At 45.0% G+C, this 16,694-nt stretch overlaps 1 long non-coding RNA gene across 2 annotated transcripts in view; it reads left to right on the top strand.

Annotated features, from left to right (window-relative positions):
- LOC147252886 (uncharacterized) overlaps positions 1-16,694 on the top strand; it is a 37,916-nt gene that overhangs the window by 7,948 nt on the left and 13,274 nt on the right. The window contains exons 2-3 of one of the 2 annotated variants that reach the window (XR_015118495.1): positions 7,686-7,853; positions 7,922-8,812. This is a non-coding gene — a long non-coding RNA (uncharacterized LOC147252886). Of the gene's footprint in view, positions 1-7,685; positions 7,854-7,921; positions 8,813-16,694 lie in introns of those variants that run through there. The other variant, XR_015118496.1, reaches the window with a different exon arrangement.

Raw genomic sequence — 16,694 nt, 5'->3', positions numbered from 1 at the left:
GTGTCAGTTATGGGCCCCTTCACTGCACCCCGAGCTATAAACACTGTGTTTTGCCTGCTGGCGTGTGTACACGTCAGTTTTTTGCAGAGCGTGTGATGTTTTGTTGTGTCCAAGCCTCTTATGAGCTTTTGAATTCGCATGGGGGGGACATCATGAACAAATTGTAGCATACTTGAGTTAATCAGTTCAATCCTGAGTCAATGATTTATAAAGCGCCAACCTGAAATATGAACCTAGTTGAGATGAATCTCTAGTGTCAGGGAGTTCAACACGAAGAGCCTGAACAGGACTGAAAATGTTCTATTCTGCTTCAAAAGTGCGGAGTAACAAATTCTATTTACTCTGTAACATCTGCTTTTTGCTCATCTTTGTAATTTAAAGTGAAACTTCTCCCAAATGATTTATTTTGCTTTCAGTTCGCCGGAAATAGGTGTCCTGAGCTGACAGGCGTTCTTTCACTCCTGCATTGTTATTCCAGAATGCAGGAAGCACCAGCCATGTATATTTAGCTTGAGGCTAATGGTGACTGATGGCTAATTATGATAAAAAATTATCCAAAAACATCAATTTAAAGTCTTCAAGTGTATCGTCCTGCACAACCAACACTTCAGTTTGAATTTAAAAAGAGGCAAACTAAAACTCTCAAGCTCAGCGTTAGCATGAACAACGTGGATTGTAGCAAACGATGCGCTCTGTTTCTGCTTTTGACGGTTTAGCTGATGTTAGCCGTCCGTCACCATTAGCTGCAAGCTAAATACACGCGACTGGCTTCTTCTGCATTCCAGTGTCAATGAAGTGAAACAGGAGGGAAAGAAAACCTTGGTGGGCAGAACGTATCACTGAGACAAGACTTCTAAGAGTACTCGTTGGGCGAAATACTTAACTTTTTAGCAATAAACTTTCTCACTATACTTGAAGTATTTATACTGTTTACTCTGCTGCATCGGGGTACATCAACAGTTCTTGTTTATTTACTGATGCATTTCTCTGTAAATGTTCAGACTGGGCCGAACAGTGATTGGAGGCACTGCAAGTTCAGAGGAACAAAGTCTTTCAAAGTCATTTTTGAAACACTGGTGAAATGTAAAAGGAGCCAAAGATGAATACAACAAACGAAGACCAAACAGAAGGATGACAATCGAAGTGCATGTGATATAGAAATAAACTGGATGAATATAGAAATGTGATCAAAGTTCAAACGTCTCCTGTCATCACACATCATGGTTGCAGTGTGTTGGTAGTTTCAACTCGTAAACGCCGAAGCGGCCCCAGGCGTTCTAACTTGTTGCAAGCAGGAATCGAAGCTTCTTCTCCATCTCCAAAGCTCAGCGTCCGCGGGGACGGTCCGACCCTCCTACTGACCCGCAGGAACTCTTACAGTAACATAACCACCACAATCCGTGACTGTCTGACTCAGATGCAGATAGGTCCCGCTGACGTGCGCCGACAGGCAGACATCAATGGGGGCCGTGTGCAGCGTACGAGAACACAAGGAGTACAAAGTCGCTATTAACGGCACTTAGCATCTTTCTTATTTCTCAGAAAGATGCCAACGGGCCATTTCCTAGCCAGCTGAGGGACAGATGCTGAAACCAGCTCGTACTCGTAAGTCCACAATTGAAGCCTTTAACTTTATTGTATAAAAACAGCAGCTCCTCTTGCCTGTAATTCTCTTTAACAAGTGATACAGATATTGGTTGGGAGCTCTGTGTGGGGGGGTGGGGGGGGGTGTCAGAAGAAGGCAATGGATGAAGCCTTCAGCAAGGTTTGATAATAATGCCTCTTTTCCCACATGTAACGTGTCATGGTTTAAATCTGAGATTACCACAAACTGAACCGATAAAAAAACAACACAGCCGCCTTCCAGGCCTACAGGGATGAATGTTTTACACTCGGAAGGTTCTGGCTGGAGAACAACATCACATTTACAAGCTTTGATATAAAATCAAGCCCACAAGACAAATATTAAATACACCTCATGAAATGGATTCGATGAATTTCAGCCTCTTTTTTTCCAATAAAAAATCCAGGGGCTGCTGATCATCAGTGTCACAGGGACGGAGGTTCCCACAGCGCTGAATGCACCGCAGCACAAAAACAAATGTCAGCAGCTCCACAATCACTGAGCAGCCTGCAGCAGACTTTTCAAATCAAATAAGGACGGAAAGTATGAATGAACTCTGTGAGGGCTCATGAACAGTCGTCATCCGTTAGCATGGATAATTAGCAGAGCTGAGAGAAAGAACACAAGACAAATGTGATGAGATGAATCGTCTCATCTGGTTAACCTATTATACATCAACACGACAGGACCCCCCCCCCCCCCCCCCAGCTCCTTGGAGTACTGACCAGCTTCTTAACAATGCTGATCTACTGCTCTCATATCATTAATGTATCGGAGAGCTGGTTGGACCACACGTGCAACGTAGAGACGTCACCTTGTGCACCGATGGCCGGCTTTCATGAGGGATTATAATTACAGATGCCAGCGAGGGAAATTTCCTTCACGGGAATTTAAACAATGTGAGAAAAGTGGCGCTCACTCAATGGCGTGTCCAAAGTAAGGTCACGTACTTTGACCTTTCACCTTTGTCAGAGCTCCGCCGTGATGTAAACTAAAGTCCGGGATTTGAATGTCTTCCTCAATTATGTTGGACATAAGACTGACACGGCCTCGATTACAAGATTTCACTGAAATTATGAAGCCATATGTAAGTTGTGTATATATACGTACGTCATGTATTTTATATAAGTGTGTGTGTATAGATATAATAGATCGTAGCTTGTAAGTCAAGGTGAGAAGTGATGACACCTTTTTGGTGCAGAGAAAACTAACAGAAAATATTATTAATGGCTGCGTTTCCTCATCCACGCTGACCTCATGAGACTTTGTGCAACGAGCTTCAAATGTTGCAGTCAAAATAGTGAAAACGACAAGAAAAACAGACTCCAGGGTGACACAGCGACTGGAAAATGGTGCATGTGGAGCTTTTTGGTGGACTGATTACTGGGTGTGTTCCTTTCCCATCAGCTCTGATGACTCTCACACAACCTTGACGGTAGTTTCCTGAGACAATGCGTCTCCATGCACAACAGGCCTAATTTGAACAGCGTGACCTTGTCTGAAGTGGAGCGCTTGTTCAGAGGCACGATGAGGAATGTGGCAGCGAATAAGAAACCTCCACCACATTGTGTTATTATCACTCTCCCTGGTGTCGTCCTAATTCATTTCACCTTACCTCCGACCTTCGTTGAGAGACGGATCCTGCTGACTTAAAGGTTCCTGTGTCCTTTCTGTGTGGATGATGGACGTCCCACCTGTCCTCTCTCCCCCAGCGTGATCAGTGCAGTGAGGCAGATGTCTGTCGGGCTAGAGACCCACAACGCCGTGGTCTTCCTCTGGTTTTCTGGGAATGGACCACAGGCTGTTCAATTATGCACACTGTTGTCTTATGTCCTTCTCCATCTTTATCTGGTTTATCCTGACTGGTGTTCCTTATCTGAGGGTTGAGTCGATGGGAAGTGGCAGGACCTCGATGGTCAGTTCTCGTCATTGTCTTTGGACGTTTTACCTGGATCCCAATTTAAGGTGACAGGAGATGAGAGGTTAGATAAGGCAGACCGATACAGAGGCGAAATGTTCAGCTAACAAACTGATGATTACAAAGTGTCTAATACTCTGAAGTTTGTGCAGATCAGAGGTGGCTGAGCATAATAGAAGAAGATCAAGTACTGAGGTCGAGGGGGATTGATATTAGCACGTATTGGACATAAAGAGTAAAAAAAGACGACTGGAACGTGTCATACTTAGGAGCTCAGACTGGAGGAGGACACAGTGTTGAGGTGATGGTCCAGTAAATGCGTCAGAGGCAAAGCGATGTGATGAAGTGGACCAATCGCAGCTGTTGTAGTCTGCATCAGGGTCAGTTGAGATGAAGTTGACAGTTCTTTTACTTAAGTCAAAGTATAAATACTCTGGTAAAAGTCTCCACTCAGAAATCTTCTTACTCTCAGTCAAAGAAGGGAAGTGTTCGATGTTGAGTTTACTTAAGTGTTAAAAGTACACATGGGCTTCTTGAGAAATTAAAGCTACAGTACGAGGACGTAAGGTGCCTCGTTCTGTGTGTGTGTGTGTGTCCTCAAGTAGGACGCTGCGTGTTTGCAGTAGGCTAGTGTGAGGACAAGCACGAGCATGAGTACGCAGTCCACTGTCTACCTGAACCTGTTGTCAAAGGTAAAGTTAAAAAGTACATGTCTGACATGAGTGACGCGATGTTATGTCCCTTAAGTGCTGTGCGTGTTCCAGCACGTCTTCCTCACGTTGGCAGGTTTCATTTTGTGCAAGTAAATAACCTTGATCGTTCGGGTTTTTGCCATTTTTCTTTGCAAAATCTTCCTCTTCAAAACAAATGATGGGTTCGGATCAAGTGGAGTGGAGTAAAAAGCACAGTATTTCGTCAAAAATGGACATGAAATGACAGTTCCCTTAAATATAAATACTGTGGTAAACGACAGATACCGTAACATTGTGTTTAAGTACAGTACTTCAGCCACTGGCCAGGTGAACGTCATGCTATGGCATAGCTGTGGCCATCAGCTAACCTCTAAATAGCCCCCTGCTAACTGGAATGTTAATAACACTTTACTTGAGTGTCTGTTTGACCTTCCACATGTCGTCAGACTGAACTGACCAACTTCTGCCACTAAATCAGGGGATGTGATGCTCCGAGCGACTCATCCGCCGTTTTAACGCCGCAGCAACAGCAGTCACAGAGGAATGTTTTTGTGGTACGGGAGATTTAAATCTCAGATGGAGTTGTCAGGCATTACGGAGTACTTTAGATCAAGAATCGCTGAGCCACATTCAAAGGCTAAAACGCTGCTAAAGCGATCTTATCTTGTCCGTGGGCCAGAGTGCCGGTGCCAGAGCATCACCTGAGGTCTTTCTGTGCTCGCGTCTGCTAACACTCCGTGATTTATGTAGATTTAGCAGGCGCATTATGAACCAAAAACCACAGACATTCCTCAGTGTCAAGACGAGAACATACTTGCTCCATTTCACCCTGTTTTGAAAGAATGTTGACATAAAAAGAGCGATGACTTGGTCTCATAACAGACAGCACATTCCCGAGCTGTCGACACGCCGCTAACGCTGACACACAAACAAATCATTATGTTGGAATACATTAGTCCTAACAAACTTTGCTTCCCTGCATACATATTTTCCCACAAGTTTGTCATCAAAAGTTATTTTTCTGCAAGACAGTTGGATTAAGGGTATAATTACGATGTAAAAATATTTAATTAAAAGTACAGCTAGAGTAAATAAATCTCTCACCAAGAGAGGACAGGAAACGGTACGCCGAATGACTCATGGCACAAAAATGTTGTTTCAAACAAGCAATTTATGAGAATGAAGTCAATCAAAGACTCGAAGACTTCCCAGAAGCTGAATCAAGCAAACCATTAGATCCATTCTGCTCTTTCATCATGGCGATGCCCCAGGAAGAAGTGGGGGGGGGGGGACAGAGACGCTGCGATTTCATCTCCAGCCTCATGACTAATCTCTGATGATCTGTTCTTTATAAGGCTTACATAACGTGCCATCATTAGTCATGTTCCATGAGCCATATGTTGAGCTAATTGACAGTAATGGCGACGTCGAAGTGGAAAAGCTGTGGAAAGTAGCACACTGACCAGACCAGATGTTTTTGCTTTGCCTCCGTTTCACAAAGAGAAGAAGTCGTCTCGACCTTCCCGGTTTGTTTTCCACTTCAGACACCTCGAGGTGCAGCGAGCCCGTCCAGGATTTGAATTCCGCCCCTCAAATTTTTGCGTCAGAAGGTGTCACTCTTCTTCATGGGCAGTCATAATGAGGCAGAGGTGTTAGGGGGTCATTTCATTCTGGGAAACGTTACAGAAACAACCCCGAGACAGTTTTCAGAAGGCCGAACGTATCCCGAGTAATTCATCCTCAAGAGAGTTGAGTATGTCTTCTGTGAACATGACAAATGAGACTCTCTCCACATCTACGGGGAGCGGCACGGACGGCTCTCACAGCCATCGCGCGTCTCGGGTTGAGTAGGAAAACATGTTTCTTTGTTATTTGGGTAAACTCTTAAAGTACCTCTGACATTTCAGCGCTGTTTATGTCATGAAGCATCACCGAGATGTGAGCGCGCAGACTCCCAACGAGGCAGATGCTCGCCAGACTGACGGGCCGTGTTTCATTCAGCTTTATTTAACCTCATCTGGTGGACACGCTCGACCATGACGGGCGTGTGTTCAGCAGGCAGATGCCACTTGAGGGGGCAAACACATGACGAGTGTCAAGATTTTTGTCATGTTTGCAACCTGGCTAAATTGCTCTGGATTCATTTTCCACTTCCACAGTAATTTAGTGAACTCAGTAAACAGAGGAGATGTAAATGAGTTAAACCAGTAAACACTGAGCAAGTAAACAAGACTACAAATGCTGCCATGCTGAAAGCAGAAGCGCGCCGCTGGTTGTGGCCGGTGGTGGAAAATAACGAAGTATTTTTACTGGCATACTTTACTTAAATAAAATGACAATTTATCCGTCATCTGAGAGTACTTTTGTTTTAGGAGACCTCCCACTTTTTAATCCACTCTATTTTTAATCTGATCCTGCTAATTACTTAGAGGAGAAACACTTGACGATGACGTACTTTGAAATATGAAGTCTAAAATTTCAAAATGACACAATCAGAGCAACACAGCTGGAACGCATACGACTTTAATGTGACCTTTAGAGGTCGTGGTTCGAAGATTAAATTCCCCAAAGCACTGAAACAGACGCACGCTATCTAGAAAGTGTACTTTTACTTTTGATACGTCAGTAAACTTTAAGTATGGAGTCTTTTTTCTACTTTTACTAAAGTACAGGAAGTGTGTACTTCTACCACACTGGCTGTGGTGATGTTTGTGTCTTGTGTCCATCTGTGCATAGAATATTAGCTTTGTACCTCAAACGGCGGCATTTACGCTTAAAAAAAAACCACATCTTGCTGTACAAGTTGTGTTTTCTACACAGTTTATTTTCCAGAAATCCAGTTTAAAAGTCCCACACGCTGTGGTTGGAGGGATGCTAGCTTCCAGGTTGGCCTGCAGAAATACCTCATCCCTGTGATACTCTAAACCAGAGTGAATTAATCAGGGTCTTAAGACGCCCTTGGTCACATGATGTGTGGTGGTTACTGTTCCGACATGAGAGAGTCTGGGTCACGGCGGCTGGGGTGGCACCTGGTACCAACAAACACGGGACAGCGCAGCAGGTCCTGTTTATGACGCCACGTTTCACAACATAAACTCAAACCACAATGTTTTCTTCACCTCCGTCCAGTGTTTTTGTTCTGAACCACAACTTTGCTGCAGGAGACTGGAGTTTGTGTCCCGCTGAACGGCTTTGATTTGATCCATTAACAAATAACATTTGGAAAGTCAAAGAGGTCTTGGACACACATGTTCTGAGCAAGTCCACAGAATCATGGCGGATTTTTTTCAGTTTAATGCACCGTCATGAGGCGCCAGCCATCTGGTATCCAGTTGTCCCGAACGCGTCCATGCAACTGTTGTCAGACGCCTTTTGTCACTATGATTTTCAAAAGATCATCATGTGACCGATCCAGTGACGTTGCGGACAAACCTCTGCTGTTTTTCCACAGGAGACAGTCTCCATTACTGCACCTCCAGGAGGACGCAGACCTCTCTGCTCTGCTCTGCCCGGCGCGTGGAAGGAAGCGAGGTGGAGAAACAGCTGCCCTACAGACATGGACTGAGCCGCCCTGTGGTTTGTGACCCAGACGGAGACTTTGGGCCGTCTGAGAGGAAATGTAAGATATTCTGTCACCTCTTTGAGTGACTGTTTTGCATGTGACTCTATCCAAACTGTGTCTCGCAGTTGCTTTGCAGTGAAGAGCAGCAGCTTGGAAAAGGCATGGAAGTTACCGCTGTGTTACACGTCTTCATGGGCAGCCTTTCAGTTCCTCTCTCATACTCCTTTTTTTTTTTTTTTTTTTTTTGACCCCATATAAACAGCTGAAAATAAGATGAAAAAATAAAATGTTTCCACTGATGCCTCACGACAAGAAGGTTCAAGTCCCAGCTGTGAGGTTTGCGTGTTCCCCCACCACCATCAGAGACACGTACAGCAGGTCAATGGTCCTGTTGCTGCCGGCTCTGTGCAGAGGACCCTTCCACTAAAAAAAAGACTTTATTATTGTAAATACTGTAAGTGTGTGTGTGTGTGTGACAGAGAGCAGAAAAGCCACCAGATGTGACTCTTTGACAAAAGGTAAATAGGATGCAGTGATGTCACAATCATACGCCGACGATCCAATGATGCCGTTTGAGGTGAAATTTCCATCAGACTTTGGCCTCCTCCTGCTGAGCTGAGCTGTCGCTGGCAGCTCAGCGACAGCTCAGCTCAGGCACAACAGGACACACACCAGGTGGCTTAACAGCCCCCTAATTGACCGTTTGAGGCTTTCAGGTCCCACTGTGGTGCAGACGCTCACGTTGGTAAAATGGTTTTGCGATATCTTTGATGAGGACATGAATTGTGATCTCGCTGAAACGTCAACCATGTCGATGCGAGCAGAGGAAGCGTAGAGCAAACTGAAGCGCAACCCCGTTGTTTCCTCTGCTCTCGTCCTGTTTTGGGATTCTCTGAATTTAGGTTGCAGTCAAGGCTGTCACAACCTCATTCCATGAACCTGTTTTTTTTTTTCTCAGCGGTATAAAAAGTAGCATCGTCTAGAGCCAGAAGGCGTTGTTTTTCATCTGACTGTATAAACAAACGAACACATGAGCTGACGCGAATGTGTTTCAAGTCATCCAGAGATTTCTTATCCAAAGAAAACTTCCTCATTAAAGGAGCTGATTATTTTAGATAAACGACTGCATAGAAGTTGAGTGTTTTTTTTCCATAGGATCAAATGTTGTTCTCTTTACATAAACAGCTTTCATTCTTCATCAGTCTAATTTAAAAGCTCACGAGCGTTCTGTCGACCATCGGCTTTCAGAAACGAAGAGAAAAAAGGCGGTGAGCTCAGACTTTTCCTGGGAACGTGAGGTTTTACGCTTCGTGTCCCACATCAAAACAAGATGGGGTTTTTTTTTTATTCCCCCACTGGTAGGAAAATACACAACATTGTCTTGGAGCGCTGCTGAGGTCTAAACGTGCAATAAAAGTGAAGCCGAAATTTGAATGATGGAGGTAAGAAGTAATTGGGGCAGATGTACCCTCCCCTGAGAAAATACCTGCGTTCCTCACCGTCCACAGACGAATGTTTCCCGAGGCTGACGGCTGGAAGGCGCTCGGCATCCGCTCTGTTTTGATCATCAGATTTCTGACAGCTCTACTGATTGTAGATCACATAACCTGTTTGCAGCTACGGCATCTCCCCCTCCACCTCCACCCCCCTCCCTTCCTCCTCCTCCTCTACCTCCTGCGATTTGCCTGGCTTGCAGATTTTCCTCTGTATGCAGCACTTTGCCGCATGGCATCTATCTCCTGATGAATGGCGGGGACCTTTGGCCCCTCGGCTTTGGAAAACAAGTGGAAGCCACGAAAGTCGAGGGAGGTTGCAGGCTAAAACTGGCACGCAGTAATTCACTGCTGACAGGCCAAACACTCCCGTGAAATACATCAAAATAATAAATGTGGCCATTATCAGCAGTTATATACACAATCCCACTTTTGTTTTGTTCTCTAAACACTTAGAGCAGCTGGCCAATCACGGGGAGGTTTGGGGTGTAGAGGTGGAAGTGGGGGATTTTTGACCATAAATACGTGCTAATCTTGGTAAATACACCACCACAATCAAAACATCACACTGGGAAAGGGACAGTTTGGCCGCTTTAAAAACTGGTGCAACTTCTACTGTAATGTCAGGCTTGCTGATTTATTGTTTTGGTTTCCCATTTTCCTCCCCAATTGGACTTCGCTAATTCACCCCACCAAGGCGCCGCGGCCGTGGCTCCGCGTGTGTCCTTGTGGATTTGTCCTCCACGTGTTTTATCTATTACAGAGTCAGAGTTTTGTAGGGAACCCTCAGGTTTTAGGAGGTTATTTACAAAAAATGCCTCTGTTTTTGTCTGGGCGTTATTAGGCTTATATGGGTTGAAATAAAAAATATACAAAAAAAACCCTAAAAACCCTGCGGTTACTATGCTAACTCTGTGTTTTTGCCCCGAGGCTATAAAAATCCGTCTTGGGCCAGTTTCTTTTTACTTGGTTCCAATCCGAAGCGAGAGCTGCCAGATTGGCTCAACTGGAACAATTAGAGCTGAACCACAGTCCCAGCATTACTGGTGGGTTGGCTTCCACACAGCAGGTCAGACAAAGAGAGTTTGGAAGTGCTGAGGATTTCCATCCCATCAGCCAGTCAGGAGAACGACCCTGCTGGTGGAATCCATTTGCATGGCCAGCCTTTGCCTGAGGGGGTTAATGCTGGTCACAGCCAGGTTGTCATGCTTCAGGCACACCGAAGCTTTGATGGAGAACAGCTTGATTTAGCGTCGTAGCCGCCGAGAGTTCTTTCCTGGAACATCTGAGACAAGTCGAGTGACTTCAAGCTGCATTTGGAGCTAAATGTTTGTGTTCATCACATGTTGTTCTCTTGTGGGAGAGGAACCTTCTGCTGCTTTTCCACACCGTGATACTGGCAAGACTCGGCTCCACTTGGCTTTCCGGGTTTTCCGTCTGAAGAGAGCTGTAAATAGTCCCTGACACCTGCTGCTTTTTTTGGTATTACCTCCGTCGTGGTTCAGGCGCTAATGGGTGACGTGAAAACATTGCATCATCATTGCTTCACACATGCTAAGCTACGACTACAGGCACAGTTGTTTTCCTCTCTGGACTCCCTGTTGAAATGGAAATCTGCAAATCACTGCGGTTAGTTGAGGACGCGCGGGCGCTCCTCCGGTTGAGACAGAAGGCTCTGGCGAGGGGCAACACGGAACGCGCGGCTCATCCAAGAAGTCTGACGTGTTGTGTTGCGCTGAAAATGACATCACTGCAGTTTCATAAGGCATCGCTATGACAACCAGCTAGACTTAGGGCAGACTGAATCCTGGTAGAGCTGGTGCCATGGTAGCTTTTTGTAGAGGAGCAAGCAACTTCAAAACAGAGACTGATGCCAAAGCGCCTGTTTAAAGGTTTTATATTTCTGTGCGCTTCATCTCCGCTTTAGTCACGCTCATCTCTGACCATTTGTTTTGCGAGACGAACCTTGTTTGCGCACATTAGTGGCTGTGACACTTCTGAAGAGATCATGCGCAGCAAAATGGGCTAATTGGCTGGAAATGTGTTGACATTTCACAGAGACATCTCTACAAAAGAAGCTGCAACGGCAGCCCAGGATGTATAATCAATTATACACAGGATCCTCACTGGATATGCACGGCCTCCTGCTTCCAGAACCAATAGCTCATTTAGGGAACATCTGCTGCATCTGCCGGCTCCGCTGCGTGGAAACTCTGCCGTTCACCTGTGCGTTTCCGAGCCGGATCTCTGATCGTCACATTAGCACAACTGTGCAGCTGTACGGGCGTCACGGCGCAGCGGCCTCTGGAAGATGACCTGCTCATGTCTCGTGTGCAGTTAATTAATTTCCCCGAACTGAAGGATTGACGAGGTCCGGGAAAAGGAGGGAAATTTGAAACCCGGTTCACTCAGGGAAGAATCCCAACTTACACCTGACAGTTGGTCCGCTCTCCTTTTCCCCCCCTTTGTCACAGCCACGTGTTACATTTCCTGTACCGCCATCTTCTGATGAGAACAAACACGGTGGAGCCTGGTTTTGTAGATTCACTGTTCCAGAGTTTGTTTGTGTGTTTGTGGGGACTCTCCCTCTGCCTCCTGGTGTGGTCCGCGTCTCGCTTTAACACCGTCGTAGGTCGCAGGAAGTCGTTGAACCAGGCGACGAAGGTTCCTAGTTGATTAACACCGGCATTACTTCATAATTTCCTGTTACAGTCACCCTGGCTCTTGCGCCTTCCTGCCCGGCTCATGCTGTGATTTATTCTTACTACAACTACTTTGCATTTTCAGACTACTTGGTTGTTTTGGGGTGTTTTTGTCTCTGTGAAAACAGTTTCTAGTTTTCTAACATGTCGGTCGGTTCGAAATGAATTTCTTTTTTTCAAATCACTGGGAGACAAATCAAACGTTGCTTCCAGCCCCAGCAAGCTTCATTCAAAAAAAAAAAACAAAAAAAAAAAAGCTAAATTTGATTTCATTTTTCTCATTGGACTGACAGTGGTGCGGCTTTGTAACTGCTTTGGCTGCAGTTGGTGAACAGATTTGTAGTTTCCTCTGCCAATGGAGAGATATTGTGTCCACCTTGCAACGTTTTCCCCACATATTTCCAGTCTTTGAACACAGCAACAAAGTGTTGAGAAACAAACCTGTTCTCCCCTTTTTTTTTTTTTCCTTTTTTCTTTTTGTCATCCACCGATTTCTGAGCACAAATCTGCGAGATGACCTCCCTTCATATGAGACCTTTCCTGTCAGCCCCAAATTCAGCACCTAAACACGTCTCAGATTTCAAAGCCTGATATGAATCCCACATCTGCAGCACCACATCTCGGCCCACATCTGCTCCTGTCCCTTCCTTCCCCTTTTTTTTTTTTTCTTTTTTTTTTAACAGCGGGCTGTCCTTGGATAGTCTGATAGGTCCTTGAAATCCAATTTATCATTATTACGTGATTCCGTGAACACCCTCCAGCCATTATTCAAATGAGGACGGAGGGGAACAGGCTCTTCCCGTGGCTTCAAACGCAGCGGAGGGTGAAGTAAGAGCTGAGACACCGGAACTGATCTCCCTGGATGTGATTTTCACTGAACATGATTGTGATTGCAAGCGTGTGTGTGCGTGCGGTGTATTGTGTGCAGAGGAACGTGGGGGTGTGTTGGTATTTTATCAGGATTTTTTTTTTTTTTTTTTTTTATGTGATGTTATGATTACTTTATATCCAGTGTCAAAGGTTTTATTTTGAAAATGTCACCGAAGAAACACCCAGAATCACTCGGTCGCGCGTCAGCTGGGGAGGAGCTGGAGGCTAAAGCCTTGCGTGTGTGAGTTGGTGTTTGTACCACCATTTGTGTTAATGTGATCCTGCTTGTGCACCAACGTAGGGCTGAATCCCTGCAGGAGCCTCCTGTCATTTAATTTGTTTTTTTTTTGTATTCTTGTGATTAATGTGCAGTCGGAAGGTTTGAGGAAGCACCTGAGCACTCCCACCTGGATGGGTTGGTTTTACCCTCCCACGCCCAACCCTCCTACCATGCAGGTTTTTTATTTTTTAAGTTTTATTCCTTAAATGTCGATTTTTTTTTTTTAAATCCATCACGAAAAGACGTAAAACTTAAATGCAGTTAATTAAATCCACATGTAACCACTTTTGAGAAGGAGGAGTGAGCATGTAGGACAGCATCTCTACATACAAATACACGCGGTGGGTGTGAAGAAGAAATACAGACATAAACACTCAGCTCACAACATGTTCTGAAACCAGCCCTAAATCCAGCTCAGAGAGCGGCACCAGGTGGAGTGTTTAAATACGTCCTCCTACATTCGTAGGCGGCTGTAACTGATGGCGAAAGTGATGCTGATTGGCTGAGGGAGCGAGCGAACCCTCCATGACCTGCAGGCGCTGACTCAGCTCCGCCCAGGCTGGTTTGGTCACCTTCCGGCTCACTAATTACTTGCTGTAACCTCCACAAAGCAGGTAATCTATCGACAACGTGCGTGTGTGTGTGTGTGTGTGTGTGTGTGTGTGTGTGTGTGTGTGTGTGTGTGTGTGTTTGCTAGTGGGACGTCTCAAAATGGATGGAGTCTGATTATACGTTGGAAAGACAAATAATACTACGAATGAAGATACCTTTTAGAGGGGATCTCACTGGAAGGGTTTGGCAGGTTGACCTGTCTTTGGTGGTCATGGTGAATCCTAGTCAACGAGCGTGTAGCCTCCTCAGCTCAGGGCTGTCGTTAGCAAAGGAGAGTTGTGTTTATCCCAGACTTCAAATTTGGCAACGATATCTGCTAGGTGAGCTTCTGAAGTGTTCGAATAGTAATACCAAAATGCAGGAAATTTTGTCGTATGATTATTGTACTATTCTGAGGTAGGACTCCCCACCACCACACACACACACGCACACACACACACACACTGTTAACTGTCCCCTGGGTTTTTGGTTTGCATGACACAGCCTGGATGCAATGTGGGGGAGGGATGTCGGACTGATGGTGGCGTTCATTATACACTCCCCTGCACACATAACCCCTCGGCTTAGACACAGCCATCACTCACACACCTGACACTCTCTCTCTCTCTCTCACACACACACACACACATGCAGGCTGCATGCGGGGAGGAGGCATCACTGGTCTTTCACCGTCCTGCTAACAAACACGGGCACGACCACCTTCTCCATGTGTACTCACACTCGTTGTCTCATTCCCTCAGTAACGCTCACCGCTCCGAGCTTAAAGGTCAGCACAAACCAAACAGACAATAATTACTCTTTGTTTTCTCTTGGCTGCATTTAGCGGCTTGTACGAATGCGCTCAACAGGCCTTAACAGATGCAAATGTCTCCATTGCTCCCAGGTGGCTTTGTGTTGTAAAAGTCTCGTAACAAACACAATGAAACACACGTGTTTTCCTCTTGACACGTGAAGTCATCACACACTTCTAATCATTGTTTTTATATGTGATGTGTCACGTGTGAATTGTGTAAATCTTAAAGTAAGTTTTTGAATGCTGTCTGCGGCTTGCTTTCATTTTCTGCGATTACCGTGACTGCTGTTTTTGTTCTTTTTTGAGCGTGCTAGCATGTAGCTAGCGTCTTAAAAAACAAACATCACGAGGACTGTAAAACAAGGCTGGCCTGGATTTTAACAGCTTGGGAGTTTTTTTCTGGTTAAATTTGTTCTAAAAAAAAAATTAAAAAGAACATTGGAACAGAACAATTAAGGCGCAGACTTTGCCACCATATTGAAAAAGACTGAAGGAGCTGGGATTTTTGCTGATTTTTTTTTTCCCCTCCCCGTCTGCTGGTCTTCATCCCATTCCAGCAGATTCAGGTCAGGGAACTTGATAATGGTGGGTTGTGTTTCTGTGACCCACAGGCCCAATCGGCACAGGACGTCTGGATGAAATTGCGGGGCAGATAATGCTGCTGGCAGCCTCATCATTAATTACTGCTCTTCTATCAATATCTAATTATACGAGCTGTCCGTCTGAGCACAAAGGAAGATGAAGCTCATACTGGAAGTCTTTATATTGGCAATATAGCCTCCAATCCGGGATGCCGTCCCTCTTAAAGCACTCGACTTCCACTCAGGTCATCGGAGCGTCACTTCATTTCATTTTAGCCGTTTAATCAGACGCAATTTTACTCTTGGGATGTAAAAGTGAACGCAATTAATTTCCATTAACCACCTGGCAGGAAAGATAAAACAGCAATGCTGTGAAGGAAAGTGTCATCTCAAATATACTGTCCCTGTATAAAGTCAAGGAAAATTGGATTCATGTCCATCTATTTTGACCACGTGGAGGAGATGCTGCTGAATCAATCTTGAACGAAGTAAAACCCGGATATTCTTGTGAAATGAGCCCTTCGATATTCGTGAACGGACACTAGAGAAGAACGTGGGGATTCTTTGAGGGTGCAAATAAACATAAACAAGGTTCTCAAGCAGAACTTCTAATTTTACCCATCGGGTTTGAAAATGGTTTTGTGTGAGCGGACATTTTCAACGCAGAAATTCTGTAAAAAAGTGTGACGTGGTATTTGCTGGAGTCCTGAAGTTCCCTTAAACATGGCGAACAAACGCATATGTATATTTCTATGGGTTTCCAAGTCAGTAGGCCCACATGCTGCATGCGTGTGCCGTAAATGATAGACGCATTTAATTAGCGCTGACTCTCAGTGACATTTATCAGGAGCCGACATGTATTGATGCAAGTGTTTATCCTCATGTGACAGAGAGAAAAATTCACTGGATCTCAGGAACAGAAAAATCAGCTAAACGTTGCCACTGCAGCTACGCGGTAAATAATTCAACCCGTTGTCCCAAACGGCGCCACAAAATGTAAACAAGCAAGTAATAATGAACTTCAGGTGCCTCCTTTTATCTGCGGGGATATTTATAGGTTAAATAAAGCCTCGGAAAGAAAACTCCTCATATATATAACATCGATTAAACAGCTGAAGGGAGAGCTCCAACAATGTAAAAGTTTGGACCCCTAACAAAAACACCATTAAGGTTTTAATCAGCTCATAGTTGGACGCTCTTCAAGCGCAGAGACGCGGCGCATTAGTGGAGGTATGTGGCGAGGAGCAGGCCGGTTATTTTGGCAGTTAGATCATTGTTGCATTAATGTGTTTCTCTGGAGAGGACGGTGCAGCTGTCCTTAAGTGAAGCACTTAGATGCTGATGCCTGAGTAAACGCTCTGCTGGGCAAATCAGGGATGGATTGGTCTGCTGTTGGGAGGCTGAGGTGAAACTCAGCCATCAAAATCAGCAGTTTTAATTAACACCTGAATCCAAAGCGGGAGCCTGTTATCGGTTCTAAAGTTCCTCTTTCCAGAAAGAAAAGAAACCCTGATTATGATTAACATTTATCAACACAAACGCACACAACGTTTTTTTTTTTTTCACT

This window comes from Aulostomus chinensis, chromosome 11, assembly GCF_037954235.1.
Source record: "Aulostomus chinensis isolate RoL2024-O1b breed Wild chromosome 11, RoL_Achi_v1.0, whole genome shotgun sequence".
NCBI classification, from domain to species: domain Eukaryota; kingdom Metazoa; phylum Chordata; class Actinopteri; order Syngnathiformes; family Aulostomidae; genus Aulostomus; species Aulostomus chinensis.
This window is presented reverse-complemented; position numbering and strand designations above follow the sequence as displayed.